We start from the raw sequence: 17,107 nt of genomic DNA, 5'->3' as shown, positions 1-17,107 counted from the left end.
TGGAGTGGGTCAACATCCTTCCATGGGCAGAGTTTGCCTTTAATAATTGTGCCAGCACATCTACAGGGACCTCTCCTTTCTTTTGTGTTTACGGGTTGCATCCTCGTGTGTGCTCCTTTGATCTTCCGCCCTCTGATGTTCCAGATGCCAACACCACGATTGAACATTTCTCCAAAATCTGGTCCGATGTAAATCATGCTATTTCCCGCTCTGTGCAGGCTTTTAAGAAAACTGCTGACAAGAAGCGCTCAAAGGCACCAGAATATAAAGTTGGTGACAAAGTGTGGTTATCATCTCGGAATCTGTCCCTGCATGTTCCATCTAAAAAGCTTGGCCCAAAATTCATCGGGCCTTATGAAATCTCGGAGATTGTTAATCCTGTGTCCTACAGATTAAAACTGCCCCCATCCATGCGCATTCCAAATGTCTTTCATGTTTCATTGTTGAAACCTGTTCATTCCAGCCTCCTAGTAAATGAACCAGAACCTGTGGATGTGTTGGACAGTCAAGAATATGAAGTGGCATTTATTCTTGATTCCAGACGAGTGCGCAATTCCTTACAATATCTTGTTCATTGGAAAGGGTTTGGCCCAGAGGATCGATCTTGGGTACCAGCTCGTGATCTTCATGCTGATCGACTTAAGAAGAAGTTCCATCTCCGTTATCCAAGTAAGCCTGGGGGTGCAGGAGCAACCCCTCGAGAAAGGGGGGGTACTGTCAGTACTAGAATCCCTTTAGGACCCAGCACAACTCACCTGACACAGCCTGTGTCTGGGAAACAACAGTGATTGGCCAGCTCACGTTTAAATCACCTGTATCAGCATTCAGTCAGCGCTCGTGTTAGAGTTCACTTGTGTTTGATCCAGCTGATATTTGCTCTGTGACTTTCTTGTTTGACCCGGCTTGTTTGACCTTCCTTGCTTGCTTCTGATTCTGTACCGTTTGGATTCTGATCTACCTGTGTATGACCCAGCTTGCCTAGACTACGCTTTGCCTGATTCTACTAGTACCCACATCTGCAGCAGTGAACCACAAGGTCCAGCAATCATCTATCCTCATCTACAACAGTGAACTACAAGGTCCAGCACTCATCTACCCTCATCTACAGCAGTGAACTACAAGGTCCAGCAATCACCTACCTTCGTCTGCAGCGGTGTACTACAAGTCCCAGCTGACCTGCTCTGCTTAGACCTGCTCATGGTATGTGCTTTGAACTCTTTGTATAATCAGCACACCTGAACTGTTACTTGTTATCTGCACCTAGCCTGACAGTATAACACTCCATCGACCCCAAGGGCCAAAATAGTAGGCAGTTTGAAGCTGCAAGAGAGAAGAGAATGGAAAAGGAAGTTGAGAGAAGGAAGCGGAAAAGAAAGAGAGAGAAGTTAAAGGAGAGGGGGGAGGGAGGGCGGGTAGAGGGAGGGAGAAGGAGATAGGGGGATAGGGAATAGCACCCTGGGAGACAAGGATCACAACTTAATCTAGCTGCAGTATGGTATCACAATAGAGCTTAAAGATGAGAAACAATATCATCTAGACATACATAAATAGATAGAAATCCCCTACACTTGGGGTCACAAAAGGACAGTAACATTTGGCATAGACAGGAGCCCAAGTCCAATAAGAATTATAGAGATGTAGAAGGGTGGGCCGAGGGATGTAGTACCTCCATTGCAGAAGCGGTAGGGTCAGACCTGTCCAGCGGTAGTAGAGCCAGTAGGAGAGCGGACTCTTGTGAGGGAGACAAATTGTCCGGGGGTGATGTCAGCTTGAGTTTCCCCAATGCATTGCCTATGTCTCGTTGTAAGTACCAGCTTGTATAGCGAAAGGGGGAAATGATACTATTAATTTCCTCTGAGGTAAAGGATTGCTCGATATAAGCCCTCCATCTGGTAAAGAAGCGGGGAGTGGAAACAAAATGGGAGGATATAACATCAAGCCGTTCTATGTGGAACAGCGAAAGGAGGGTCTGTTGAACCCCAGTTAGACTTGGTGGGGTTGTGGAAATCCAGTAGTTCATAACAGTTCTGCGAGCCGCCAGGAGGCATAGGTGGGACCAATGCGAGAGGGTGATTGGACTTGGAGAGGCTAGCGACTCGGGTAGGGGGTCGCAGCTAAACAGGCAGATCAACGGGTCTTTGGGTACCTGTGTCCCGGTAACAAGGTGGATATAGTCCAAGACTGAGTCCCAAAATGTTGATATAAAGGTGCAGTCCCAGAAACGGTGTAGTAGGGTAGGGCGATCATGAGAGCACCAGGGGCATTTGGCTTCCGAGGGCTCCTTAGTTGTAGTACGGAACGGGTAGTAGGCTCTATGGGTGATCTTAAATTGAGTTTCCCTCCACTTTTCTGAGATAACCAGTTTGGAAATAAGTCTGTATCCCTTCAGGATCCTTTCCGGCAAGGTAGCATCATGAAATACAGAGGCCCATTGTTTGAAGGGGACAATGTGGTACTTTTCCGCCTGGTAGTTGATTAGGTGAGAGTAAAGGGTCGAGATGGAATAATCGCCCTGTCTAAGCACAGTGTCCAAATGTGACTTGCGGAGGCAGTCTTGACGTAGACCTCCAATGGACTTCAGGTAGCTCAGCATTTGATGATGATAAAACGAGTGATGAGAGGGTAGTGAGAATTCCTGAGATAAAGTTCGAAAAGATTTAAGTGTTCCTCGTCCCTGCTCGTAAAGGGATGCCACTGTGAGTAGACCCCGCTGTTCCCATTGAGCAAAAGCTGAATGAATGGTAGAAGGCGGAAACATGGGATTGCCTTGAATAGGTAGATGCGCTGAAATATTCGTGGGTAAGCCCAAGAGCTTCCTGACCTCCCTCCAAGCCACCACAGTGTCCCGAATAAGGATGTTGCATTTAAGATGAGGAGGCAAAGCGTGAACGTTGGAGTGAAGGATCGCTGAGAGCGTGTAAGGATGTACCAGCGCCTTCTCGAGATGATGATTGGAATATCTTGATTTGCCCGCTATCCAGTCAAGGCCCTGTCTCAGGAGGCATGAAAGATTATAGAAACGGAGATTGGGCAGTCCCGCACCTCCGTCAGGCTTCGGAAGACACAACTTTTGAAGGGCAATGCGTGGCTTTTTATTGGCCCAGAGAAAAGCGGATAAAGCTTTATGTAATTTCTGCACATCAGAGTGTTTAAGGAGGAGTGGGATGGTTTGCATTGGATAGAGCAGCCTCGCAAAGGAAACCATTTTGAAGAGATGACATCTTCCAAAGAGTGACAACGGCAGTCCTGCCCAAGCCTCCAATTCCCGTACAATCTTAGAAATCAAGGGTGGGTAATTGAGGGTATAAAGGGAAGAGGGTTCTCGACCTATGCGCACTCCCAGGTAGGTTATGTGGTGTTGTGCCATTGCAAAAGGCGAGGAAGATTGCCAGGAGCTGGCCGTTCGCAAATTTAAGGATAAGATTTCACTTTTGCCAAAATTGATTCTAAATCCCGAACAAAGGCGATATTCTGCGAATAGGTCACGGAGTTTAACAAAGTCGGCCGGGGGATTCGACGAAAAAAGTAAAATGTCATCCGCGAAAAGCGCAGATTGAAGGTTTTGATCTCCAACCATAATACCGCTGATACCGTCCGGGGAGTTTAATAGCCTAGATAAAGGTTCAATCGCTAGGTTGAACAACAGGGGGGACAAGGGACATCCTTGTCTTGTCCCTTTGGTGAGAGAGATGGCGGGCGAGACAAAGTCCGGAGTAACTAATCTGGCAGTCGGGGCATTGTACATCTGGTAGAGGAAGTGAGTGACTGGACCCGAAAAGCCAAAGGCTTGCAGTACCTTAAATAGCCAGGCAAAATTAATATTATCAAATGCCTTTTCGGCGTCAATAGAAATGATGGCTAAATCCTGTCCTGGGTACAATTTCGCTTTTTCCAGTGCCAGAAGTACCTTGCGGATATTCAATGTTGCGGACCTGCCAGTAGTGAACCCTGATTGGGCCGGGTGCAGAAGGGTAGGAAGGATGGTAGCCAAGCGAGAAGCTATAATTTTGGACATTATTTTAACATCTACATTTATAAGAGAAATGGGCCTATACGAACCTGGGCATAAGGGGTCTTTGCCCGGTTTGGGGATCAACTTGATGTAAGCCTGAGAACCCGTTGGGGGGTAGGAACCACCGTCCCATAGGGCTGTAAAAACTTTTGATAGAGTGGCCGGTATAAAATCTCGGGTAAGTTTATAAAATTCGGCCGAATAGCCATCGGGTCCAGGTGCTTTAGAAGGGGACATCAATTTTATTGTAGACCGAATGTCGTCCAGGGTAACAGGGGCGTTTATGGCTTCTAATTGAGGTCCAGTCAATTGTGGCAAACTCACCCTCGAGAGCACCTGGTCAGCGATGGAATGGTCAATGGGGTCCTCTGCATATAGGGAAGAGTAGTAGTCAGTTAGTAGTTGGCTAATCAATTTAGAGGAGGTAGCGATGGATCCATCAGGGTGCTTCAAGGCATGGATATGAGCCGGCCTTTTAAAGCCTGCACATAGCCGAGCTAAAAGCTTACCCGCCTTGTTGCCATGTTTGTGGAGGCGCATGGACAGAAAGGAGGAGGCAATCTGCTCCTGCCTTTCCGCCCAGAGATCAAAATCTTGCTTGGCTAGCTGCCATGCCCTGACAGTAGCCTGGGTGCGATTATGTTGGAGCTCAAGGTGCATGGAGCGAAGCTTTTCACTAGCTTGAATATAGTGTTGCTTTGAGTGCTTCTTGTATTGTGTCACATAAGCCATAATCTTGCCTCGGAGGAAGGCTTTACCCGCCTCCCAGAAGAGATTTGGAGTGGCGATATGTTCGCCGTTCGTTTCTGTATATTCGGTCCAACTAGTGAGTAACATGTGCTTAAAATCCTCATTATTTGCCAGATAGGAGGGGAAACGCCATATAGGCGAGGAAGAGGAAGGCTTAACATTTAACAAGCTAACCGTTACAGGGCTGTGATCGGAAATGGCCATGTCCTTGATGTCAGAATCACTCACCAGCGGCAAGAGTGCAGGGGACACAAAGACATAGTCAAGTCGCGAAAACGTCTTGTGGGGGGGTGAATAGAACGTGAATTCACGCTCCGTTGGATGGGACAGTCTCCATACATCGGTGAAATTTTGTGATGAGAACGTCCGGGCAAGGGGGGTGGTGTCATTACTAGTCTGAGTTAAAGGTGTAGGGCCACGGGGGTTATTGTAAGTCCTATCCTCAGAGGGACACATAACCGAGTTAAAGTCCCCCCCTATCAGGTGGTGTGGCTCAGACACCTGGGAGATCCAGGCTCCCAGCTCACTGAAGAACGACAAGTCGGGGGAGTTGGGCGCATATACATTAGTTATAGCAATGTCTTTAGAAGCTAGGGTCAGGTGCAAGGTGATCATACGACCCCCCGAGTCCACACGGACATTACGGGTGGTATACTGCAGCTGTTTATGAAGCAGAATAATCACCCCCGCCTTGCGACCCACGGCCGGGGAACCCAAAACTTCGCCAACCCACAATTTACGAAGGCGTGAAAGATCTCCGTCAGTCAGGTGGGTCTCTTGTAAGAGCGCCACATCTGTCTTCAACCGCTTCAGATGACGGAGGACTTTCATGCGTTTGGAGGGTGAACGCAGGCCTTTAACATTCCACGATATTACATTCAGTCGGTCGTTAGAGGCATCAGCCATAGGGGCCATCGGGTGAGGTAATATCAGGTCGAGGAGAATGTAATCCAACAGTGAGACAGACAAAAATGATCCCAGGAGTGCGCATATGTAGGGAGACCCCCAAGGGTGTCCGTGAATAAGCAGAAGGGAGAGAGAAAAGAAAAGCCGTAACAGGAAAGAGAAAAGAAAAGAAAAAGAAAAAGAAAAAAGTTGGACAGATCCATACAGTACGGAATGTAACCAAACATAGTAGGTGTATCCACCATAGAATAGCCATAGCCCACTTCACCTTTTTCCACACGGGTTGCATCTAAGGTAGACGGCTCCCAGTGGGCGCAATAGCCCCCTGGGATAGGCCGAAAATGATCCCCGGGGGGGGATGAGGGTAGGGGGAAGGATAAGGGAAGGGCGAGAATAACCAGCAGTATCTCGGGCTGGGAAGTGGGGGAGGATTTGGGGGTAGGGAAGGGGGGGTTAACCCCAAAGTTGTAGATGAACAGCCTGAATGCTGTATGAGAAGTATAGGATAATCAACCGTGTAGGTGAAATAGGCAGGCTAACACCCCTAATTAATACTAGATATCATAGACAAGTGCTAAAAACATGGGTAATAGACCCAGTTGTAAACAAACAAATGGGGAACATAGTATATCAAACAGATTAAACATAGGCAAGCACCATACCATTGGTAACCAACTCACGGAGGACCCCACAGCAAGTGTATTGGCTGCGAGTACCAATAAGTGAAAACACTTCAAACAGTACCCTTATCCAGGCGTATAGTCAGGATGAGTCCAAAGACAGATTCAGCGGATCTCAGAGCGCGGGCGCTGAGTAGTGGAGCGACTTCTCTTGTATGGTGGCTTGGAGGGGCTCAGCTGATGATCAGTAATGGCCTGGGGGGCAGCAGCAGGATCGGCAGAGGGACTCCCCATCGAGGGGTCTCGGGTGGTATCCATGTCTGCAGGGTAATTAGTGAAACGTTCCGCCTCAGAGGGTGTGTTGAAGGTGCGGCGAGTGCCATTAGGAAGAGTAACATGTAGTATTGCCGGATAGGCCAAAGTAAACTTAATATGGTTCTTGACGAGAGAGGCACAGATTGGTGAAAATTCTTTACGCAGTCGCATGACTTCAGCAGAATAATCGGCAAATAGAAGTAAATTAACGCCGTCAATCGTGAGGGTGCGTTGAGAGCGGAACTTTTGCAGGATAGCATGCTTGTCTGCATAGTTCAAGTATCTAGCTATGACCGCTCTAGGTTTGCTGCGCTGTTCAGAGAGCTGTCCCAGGCGATGTGCACGTTCCACCACACAGGGGGTAGTGAGGCCCAGTCTAGCAGGGATAGTAATCATACAGAGGTCCATGAGCTGTCCCGCAGTTACTGATTCAGGCAAACCCACTATTCTCAGGTTGTTCCTTCTTGCCCTGTTCTCAAAATCATCTAATTTGATCCACAGGTCTCTGGTGGTACGTGTGAGGCGAGCTAGAGCAGCAGCTTGAGCAGTGGTGTCATCTTCCATGAGGGAGATCCGTTCCTCTGCCTGTGTTAAGCGCTGTGCCTGGGCCTGCAGTTCGTTCCTGTATTGTTCCATAGCCTTTTGAATAGCAGAGTCTATGGAGGCAGTTAGTGTAGGGGTTAACAAGGCTACCACAGCCTGGGCTATGTCTGCCGAGGGAGGCGCCTCCGCGCCAGGGAGCAGAGCTGCTGTGAGCGATGGCTCAGCAAGGCCTTGCATCGGCGCCATATTGCCTGAGGATTCGGCCGCGTCCGCCGACGCGGGCATCGCTGCGGCCAGCGATCGGTTCCCGGACCGCTCCACAAAGTGATCCATCCAAGGCTCTTCACCTTCCCCTAGCAGCAGGAGGGATCCCCGAGGCGATTAGCTGCCTTGTAGCGGGTTAACAGGGGGTATGCGGCGGGAGCAGAGTCCGCTTACCTCCTCCTCATGTGGCGCCGGAACCGGAAGTTTTCTGGGAGTTTTATTTTTTGCTAAACAAACAAAAAAAAATGCAAAAAAATAAAAAATAAAAATCATGTTTAATAGTTATAAAATTTTGCAAACAAGTAATTTTTCTCCTTCATTGAAATGCGCTGATGAGGCGGCACTGGTGGGCACTGATAGGCACAGTTAAGGTGACACTAATAGGCACAGATAAGGTGGCACTGATAGGCACAGATAAGGCAGTACTGATGGGCACAGATAAGGTGGCACTGATGGGCAAAGATGGGCACTGATAGGTGGCACGGATGGGTGGCACTAAGGGGCACTGATCGGTACCACTAATAGATGGGACTGATAGGTGGCACTGATAGGTGGCTCTGATAGGTGGCACTGCTGGGCACTGATGGGCACTGGTAGATGACACTGATGGGCACGGATATGTGGCACTGAGCTGTTGTTGAGGCAGATTGTGGGCACTGATAGGTGGCACTGTGGGCACTGATAGGTGGCACTGTGGGCACTGATAGGTGGCACTGTGGGCACTGATGTATGGCACTGCTGGGTGGCACTATGGGCACTGATGGGTGGCACTGCTGGGTGGCATTTTTTAATTATCTGGAGGTTACTGGCAGGGGGCAGGTGGGCACTGATACGCTGGCCGTGATCGGGACTGATGTCCCGATCACAGCCGCCGGTGATCGGCTTTTTTTTTTCTCTGTTTCTCGCTCTGTTTTGTCACATGATCAGCTGTCATTGGCTGACAGCTGATCACGTGGTAAGGGGTTGGGATCGACCCCTTGCTCGGATCCGTGATCAGGCGAGTCTCATAGACTCGCTGATCACAGAGCGCGCCGTGTGCGCCCCTCTATTGATGTCGTCCCGGCAAAACAGGTCCGCGCTGTAGCCGTCATTTGGCTATAGCGCGGATCTCTAGTGGTTAAAGAGAAGGGTTTTCAGGGATCGTCGAAAGATGGATAGATTAGGGGACAGTCGGACAGATTGGGGTAGGGAGTTCCAAAGGATGGGAGAAGCTCTGGAGAAATCTTGGAGGTGAGCATGGGAGGAGGTGACAAGGGAGCTAGAGAGCAGGAGGTCTTGGGAGGACCAAAGAGGGCGGTTTGGTTGGTATTTTGGGACTAGGTTAATGATGTATCTGGGGGGCAGAGTTATGGATGGCTTTGTAAAATATTGTTAGTACTTTGAATTTTATGCGTTGGGTGAGTGGAAGCCAGTGGAGGGATTGGCAGAGAGGGGTGGAGGACACTGAATGGTTGGTAAGGTGGATGAGTCTTGCAGAGGCATTCATGACCAGTGTAGCCCCAGATATGCCACACTTTTCTGTTACAGACCCTTTATACTCCCTTCCCCCTTTTACCTTGAATGAAAGACCACACCGTTCTTATGGAGTATAATGGCCATAACAGCCTTTATTAAACAGTCTGAAGTAAAACTCCAAATTAACCTTAAATATAAACAACATATATAAACCACAGAGAAACAACATGTTTTAACCCCAATTTATTGGTCAGTGACGGAGCTACCTCCTTTTATCACCAGTATACTGCGGGACCTTTTACCAAACATCATAGGCATCCAGCTGTACCGCTCGGAGACAACCCCTTTTCGCGCAGTGCAACCAAACCAGTATTCATCAACCTTTTGATGTAATACACTGGAGGGGCCATATTACCGATGAGCAGGGCCGCTGATAGAAATCATGGGGCCCCGTACAGCCTACCTGATGGGGCGCCCTTCAGCTCCACCCTGGCCCCACCCCTGGTCCCTCCTTCAGCCCCACCCCTGGCCCCACCCATTGCCCCTCCCCAGACCCCGCCTTGAAACAATTGATGGGGTATGTATTGCAGAGTATTGGCGGGGTATGTATTGCAGAGTATTGGCGTGGTATGTATTGCAGAGTATTGGCGGTGGAGGAGAAACTTTTTTTTATACATACAATTTTGCAGTTCAGGTTGCCCGGGGCCCTCTGCTGTCAGGCCTGGTACAGCAGGACCAGTTGTACTGGCCTATCAGCGGCCCTGCCGATGAGCCCCCCACCCATTTTACCACATCTGTTACTGCTACCGTCACTGACCAACAAACAAACACTGCCACAGCCTGAAAGGATGAAACCTCAACCTTGAGGGCCCCTCCACACCCGCAGGGCCACCTGAATCCCTTCCTGAAGTCCCATGGACCAAAGGTCAATGCCCACATCCGTGAGGTGAACCCCATCCTTCCTTAAATAGAGACCAACGTTCGTCTCTAATTCTCTATGGCAAATAACCATGCCCCCTTCCCAGGCCAAAAACCTCCCCACCACCTTTTTAACCCTTATCCTCGCTTTGTTAAGCCTATCCATAGACCGGGCCATTCGCCATGCCATCCTCGCCACCATGTATGACCACAGCAGCAATGTATTTGGAAATGCCGAATGCAAGTAAACCAGATCCGACTTTACGTCCATGATCAGATCCCTGACCGTCCTAACTCCCAAATCATTACCACCCATATGGATGACTAACATGTCTGGTCTGGTGGCATACCTTTCCACCTCCGGGACCACCCTGACCCACATCATTCCCGGCCTCCCCAACCACCTTATGTACGCCTCTCTTCTGGAGATCCCTAACTGTCTCCCATCTGGTCTTGCATCCCCTCTTCTGGCACCCCAACACACGTATGAATGCCCAAGAATCCAGACGAGGCGTGGAGCCCTCCATCTGAAATGAAAAACAATAACGTGATTTCAGTCAGACCCAATCCCTGTATCAGTCAACACAAGAAACGCCCCCCCTCCCAACCTTCTCATAACACAAAGAATTATATATATATTTTTTTAAATTATTCTCAAATCAAATGAGGCCGAATATAGGTGCAGAATCGCTTAGATTCCCATCTCCCCGTCGCACGGCCGCCTCCTCCAACCCACATCTGGCGGCCTCCGTGGCCGCCCCAATGCGGAAGGAGTGTGCAAAACTATCCAAGCCTATCTCCCCAAACATTTCCGTAACACCGACACAAATTAGAATTTTGACAAGTGAGACCCAGCCGCATGTAACAGGAAAGGCCCTCCCCCACCTGGTCTCATCCTTGAGAACAACCTCACTGCCTGTACCGGGCATACCGCACAGCCAAGCAATGTATACAACCACACTTTCTCACTTTCTAAGCCTTAATGATACCCTATCATCGTACACTTGAACATCCAGTACCAATAACCCACCTACCACATACTTCGAAGGGCTAACCAGTTACCCAATGCGGAACACCCCGAAAAAAGCCAGTGAAAAAGCAGATGAAAACGGCAAACCTTCGTAGCATGAGGAGCACACCGACTCCAACTGTGCACATATGGCCAACAGATTTGCAAATGTTACCGGCCGCTGCGTATCTTTACTCCTATGCTCCTTCCGGTAGCCCTTAATTGCCTGATTAACCCAAAAATCCTTTGTCCAATCCACCTCCCCCTGCAGCTTAAACCAAAATGCTAAACCCGCCATCTTCTTTTCTATGGACGAAATTGAGCTCCCTGCTTCCATGTTCCTGGAAACAAAGTACAGGACTAACAACTTCACCATGGACTTGTCTTTCTGGACCCATGCCTCCTGAACTAAAGCCGACCATTCCTTCCATACCTATAAATATGCCAACCACGTGGACACACTTGCTGGATCCATCCCTCGGCGATTCCAACGCCAGCTCCCATATCCAGCCCGGGCAAGGCACTCCTTCCTTCTTCGTCGCCGGTGCCAGAGCCCTGAACTTGTCCCACTGTAAGCGAGACAGAGAATCAGCTAAGGTGTTGTCCACCCCCAGTATATGCACAGCATAGAGAAAAACGTTCAATTGCAAGCAACGCATCACCAACTGTCGCATCAGCCTTATGGCAGGTTGTGAAGACACTGACATGCTATTGATAACCTGAACTACTCCCATATTATCGCAGTTCAGACACAATTTCAAATTCCGGCAGTCCCGCCCCTTACAATTCCAATGCCAGCACCACTGGGAAAACTTCCAGTAGCACCAAATTCCGAAGGAAACCTGCCTCCACCCACGACTGTGGCCAAGGTTCCGCACTCCAATTCCCTTGGAAAAATGCTCCGTATCCCGTGGATCCCGCAGCCTCTGTAACCAATTCCATGTCGAAATTGCTCACTTCGCCCGACATCCACACGACTTGCCATTGTACACCGAGTGGAATTGATACCATACCTTCAGATCCTCCCTGTGATCCCTGTTCAGCCGAATGAAATGCGTGGGAGACTTCACACCCTCCGTAGTGCCCGACATCCGTCGACAAAAAATCCTGCCCATGGGAATGATCCGGCAGGCAAAGTTTAATTTTCCCAACAATGATTGCAACGTATGCAACTGAACCTTTTTTAAACCATGGATCTCCCTAATCTCCTTCTGCAAGTCCCTTAGCTTCTCCTCCGGTAACCTACACTCCATAACCATGGAGTCGATCACAATACTGAGAAAGCACAGCTCTGTTCGTGTACCTTCCGTCTTATCAGCTGCCAAGGGCACTCCGAACCTCTTCGCAATGTGCTGCAATGTTGAAAGCAGAATCGCACACACATTCGAAGAAGGGGGGGCCACACAAAGATAGTCATCCAAATAATGGATGACGGAGTCTACTCCTGCAACGTCCCTAACAACCCACTCTAAAAAGCACAGGCTATGGAACAACCCATGGGCAAACACTTGTCCACATAAAATTGTTCTTGCCAGCAACAACCCAGTAAGTGAAAACTCTCAGTGTGAACGGGAAGGAGCCTAAACGCTGACTCTATATCTGATTTTGCCATTAAGGCCCCTTGGCCGTATCACCTGACCCACCTGACAGCTGCGTCAAACGATGTATACGACACCGTACAGGCCTCGGGGTCAATTAAATCATTCCCCAAGCCCCCTTTTGGAAAAGACAAGTGGTGTATTAACCAAAACGTATTCAGCTTCTTTTTAGGAGCCACCCCCAACGGGGACACCACTAAATCCGATAACGGATTGATCGCAAATGGCCCTGCCATGCGTCCCAAAGCCACCTCTTTAGACAACTTGTCCATCACCCCTTCGGGGTGTTGCAATGCAGATTTCAAATTTTTTGCCAGCGGGGGTACAACCTGCAAAGCACACGGAATCTGGAACCCCTGTTTAAATCTTGAAATGATCAAACCTGCAGCAGCCCTATCCTCGTACCTACTTAGGAAAGGCTGCATCCTTTCCCACATCACTGGAGTTGTCCCTCTTGTAAGTAGGTTCTCTGGCACGCTTTCCTTTTTTAAAACACCTGGCGAGTGTATGGGCTTCCCCACACCCTGAGCACTCATGTTTAAATTTGCACGTTCCCCCGAACTTGCATGAGCCCTCATTAAATTGCCAGCACACTCCCCATTTCTTTCCAGCCAGCAGTCCTGAGGAGTGGTTCCCCCAGCCCCCCCTGAAATAACTGAGGTGGGGCCCTAGCTGTTGCCATAAGCCTCATCCAGATGCTAATGTCTTTATGGTCCCAACAAAGAGCGGGCGAACCGCCCTGCGTTGGCGGAACTGCTCGTCGTAATGCAGCCAAGCAGAACCTCCACACACCCTATGCGCCCCCCCCCCCCCCCCCCCCGATGGCATCCATATAGCAAAACAACGTTGAACAATGCTCGGGGTTCTTTTCGCCTATGACGCTTACCATAATGATGAACGATTGCAGACAATTAGCAAACGTCTGCGGGATTAACCGGTATCTCCTCTTTTCCTCGTCCTCTTTCCAAGAGTCATCTGGCTTGACCCGATCCAGGTTAAACTTCTCAAGAGGTAACAGAGAGAAAATTTCCATGTATTCCCCTTTGCAAATTTTATCCCTTACCTCCTGTTTCAAGTGTGCTCCCAATGGGCCCTTAAAGCATTTAGAAGCATCTGCAATCCTCACAATGCCAGACCTTGCAGCCGGCTCCGTGGACCCTTTATCGCTAGGACTCTCCTTGTCCACCTCCACCACCGCTGTAGTGGCAGTTGACGCCCCCGGGGCCACCGTGACCACCTCCCCCTGGGGGGCACCCCCCATCAACTCAGCTGCCCCATCACTGGTAACCCCTTGCGCCCTTACCAGTTATTGCGCTTGCCCTTTCCCAAAGCGGCCTACCAAAACCCTCAGACCTTCCAGCAACTCCTGCATCTGCCCCCCAGACCCCACTCCTGCAGGCCCAATCCCAGTCCGCAGTTGGTCAGAAGTCCCCAGGGACTGCCCCCTCCCCCCCAGCAGACACTACCCCCAGTAAACATTGCAAAGCATTGGTAAAAGCAACATTATCACTTGACTTATCAGGCTGACCGGGTGCCTTCCCCACAGCCGCTATGCTGACCTCCCTTGATGGCTTTGGATGTCCGGACTCCTCCTCCTTCTCCGACACTTCCCCCTCGGATCTGCTTTCCTCCTCTTGCTCAGATACCAATGGAAGCCCCCAATGGAAGCAACTCTTCCTCCTGCTGCTATTCTACTTCCAGTCTGAGCCCCTTGCCGCCCTGATTCCTGTGTAAATGGGCTGGCCTGGGCACCGCTCCTGCCTTGCGACCCTTTTCGGCAACCGCCGGGTGGCGTCCGCCTACCCACTGCATATCCTGCTGATCTGCCCGCTCGTCCAGCCGCGGCCTGTGTCTTAGTCCCCTTTCTGTCCACTATAACTGCCGAATGCCTGGTTGCTGTGGTCCCTCTTCCCACCATTCCAAGTGCTGCCCGCAGGCCTGCTGCCCGCCTGTCCTCCCCCCTCGGCTCGTGCAGAGCTGCTGGGGGGACCACCACTGCTGCAGATCCTGACGAGCTGGCCACCCCCCTGTCCATGTCTGCCCCTGATGGGTGCCTGGTCCCCTGTCCCGTCGCCCCCTTGGCTCGTGCAGAGCTGCTGGGGGAACCAAAGCTGCAAATTGTCCTCCTAAAATGGCCAGGGAAGTGGCACCATGTCAGCACGTGGCCCCACCCACTGTGCTTTGCACGCGGCGTACAGGACGCCTAGGCCCAGCCGTGGGCGAATACAGGCTCCGTTTTGCCGGGGGTTGAGCACTCCCCCCTCGGGCTCCTCATGACCCTAGATGGACCTGCGACTGACCCCGGAGCGTACCTGGATGGCGGCGTGGAAATCCTGCAGCGCGCCACCTCACGACTCCGCTGTCTGCCACCAACACGGCTGCGACCTGGCTCTACAGGCAGTCAGGCCCTCTGGGTGCCGCTGCCTCCCGCAACCATTCCAGCAAGTCCCCGATGTCTGCCATCTTCCCGGTCGTCAGAAACAAGGCGCAGTAAAAAAACTGTCTCCTCGTATGCCCACTTCCTCCGAACTGCCCGGGGTCAGCTCCGCCCCCTTTTTATATGGCTGCTCCTCTTGCTCCGGACCCGCCCCTTGTTCCGCCTATCCTACGCCCCTTATTCAAAGTGTGTCACTAGACACACTGTCATGTCTGGACCTCCCCTACGTTCCCCTGCCGTCCACTCTCACTCCGGTCCTCTCTTGGACTGAAGGAGGAATAGTCTATGTAAAGATAAGCCAATTAAAAGGGATTTGCAGTAGTCGAGATGAGAGATAACCAGGGAGTGAATTAGAAGCTTGGTGGTGTCATTGATTTAAAAAGGGCATATTCTAGAGATGTTGCGGAGGTTGAGGCGGCATTATCTGCACAGGGATTGGATGTGGGCCTGAAAGGACAGTTCAGAGTTTACGGTTACCCCTAGAAACCTGGCATGTGGGGACAGACTGATAGTTGTGCCATTGATCTTGAAAGAGAAGTCAGGGGAAGGGGGAGAGGAAATATTATGAGCTTGGTTTTAGATAGATTCAATTTGAGGAAGTGGTTTGACATCCAGGCCGATGTATCTGTTAGTAAATCGGTGATGCTTGAGGAGACTGATGGGGTGATGTGGGGGGCAGAGAGATAGATATGGGTGTCATCGGCATATAAATGGTAGTGGAAACCATGGGAGGCTATCAGCTGACCCAGGGAGGACGTGTAGATCGAGAATAGTAGAAGTCCAAGGACAGAACCTTGGGGGACCCCAATGGTAAGAGGAGTTGGAGGGGAGGAAGTGGAGTTGTAAGTGACACTGAAGGTGTGGTGAGATAGGTAAGATTCAAACCAAAGGAGAGTGCAGCCATGGAGACCAAGTCATTTTATTTTTATTTTTCGAGGGGGTGGTCAACTGTATCAAAGGCAGCGGACAAAGGTCCAAGAGTAAGAGTACGGCATAATAGCCTCTGGTTTTGGCTGTTAGTAAGTCGTTTGAGAGTTTTAGGAGGGCAGTTTCTGTGGAGTGCTGTGGGTGAAATCCAGACTGAAGGGGATCAAAAAGGGTATTCTCAATGAGATGGTTTCTCAGTCGGTTGTAGACTAAACGTTCAAGGAGTTTGGAAGCAAAAGGGAGTAAAGAGATGGGTCTTAGGTTGTTAAGATTGGTGGCATCCAGTGAGGCCTTTTTTGGTATGGGAGTGACTAGCGCATGTTTTATGCCACGTACACGTGATCGGAATTCCGGCCAGAAGAAAGACCCATGAGAGCTTTTCATCGGAAAATGCGGCTGTGTGTATGCTCCATCGGAATTTGGAAGCAAAAGGGAGTAAAGAGATGGGTCTTAGGTTGTTAAGATTGGTGGCATCCAGTGAGGCCTTTTTTGGTATGGGAGTGACTAGCGCATGTTTTATGCCGCGTACACGCGATCGGAATTCCGGCCAGAAGAAAGACCCATGAGAGCTTTTCATCGGAAAATGCGGCTGTGTGTATGCTCCATCGGAATTTAGCTGTCCGAATTTCCGCCAGCCAAAAAATTGAGAGCAGGTTCTCAATTTTCCAGACGGAAAAACTTTCTATCAGAAATTCCGATCGTGTATATGCAATTCCGACACGCCAAAAATCACGCATGCTCAGATTCAACTACGAGACAGAAGCTATTGGCTACCGGCTATTGAACTTCCTTTTTCTAGTCCCGTCGTACGTGTTGTAGGTCACCGCGTTCTAAACGATCAGAATTTGGTGTGACCGTGTGTAGGCAAGACAGCTTGAGCGGAATTCCATCGGAAATTCCGTCGGAAAAACCATCAGAGCTTTTTCCAATGAGAATTCCGATCGTGTGTATGTGGCATTAGAGGGTTGGGGAAGATGCCAGTAGAGAGTGAGAGGTTGAAGATATGAGTTAAAGAGTGTAGGATAGAGCTGGAGGGTGACCGTAGTATTTGAGAAGGAACAGGGTCCAGGGGGCAGGAGGTTAGGTGGCCTTAGGATTTACAGGATTGTGGTCCTCTCTGAGTCGGCATCTCAGTCCAGAAGAGACAAAGATGGTTCCGTCCCTCTGGAGAGAAAGTCAGATGCAGACATTAGCGGGGAGAGGGAGCCCTGTGATCTCTGTGAGATAAGTGATATCCTGACACATGACTTGGCATGTTGCTCTTGTCATGAAGACATATCAAAGCTAAGTCCACTATAACCGTCATACTATGAGATTATTATTAGAGCATAGCTGATATGTGTGGATCTCTGA

At 50.0% G+C, this 17,107-nt stretch overlaps 1 protein-coding gene across 1 annotated transcript in view; it reads left to right on the top strand.

The window, feature by feature from the left end:
- LOC143961994 (C-type lectin domain family 4 member K-like) overlaps positions 1–17,107 on the top strand; it is a 56,955-nt gene that overhangs the window by 14,513 nt on the left and 25,335 nt on the right. The window lies entirely within an intron of this gene.

The sequence above is a fragment of the Lithobates pipiens genome, unplaced genomic scaffold, assembly GCF_037356315.1.
Source record: "Lithobates pipiens isolate NorthernLeopardFrog02 unplaced genomic scaffold, aLitPip1_a1.2 Scaffold_8, whole genome shotgun sequence".
Taxonomy (NCBI): domain Eukaryota; kingdom Metazoa; phylum Chordata; class Amphibia; order Anura; family Ranidae; genus Lithobates; species Lithobates pipiens.
This window is presented reverse-complemented; position numbering and strand designations above follow the sequence as displayed.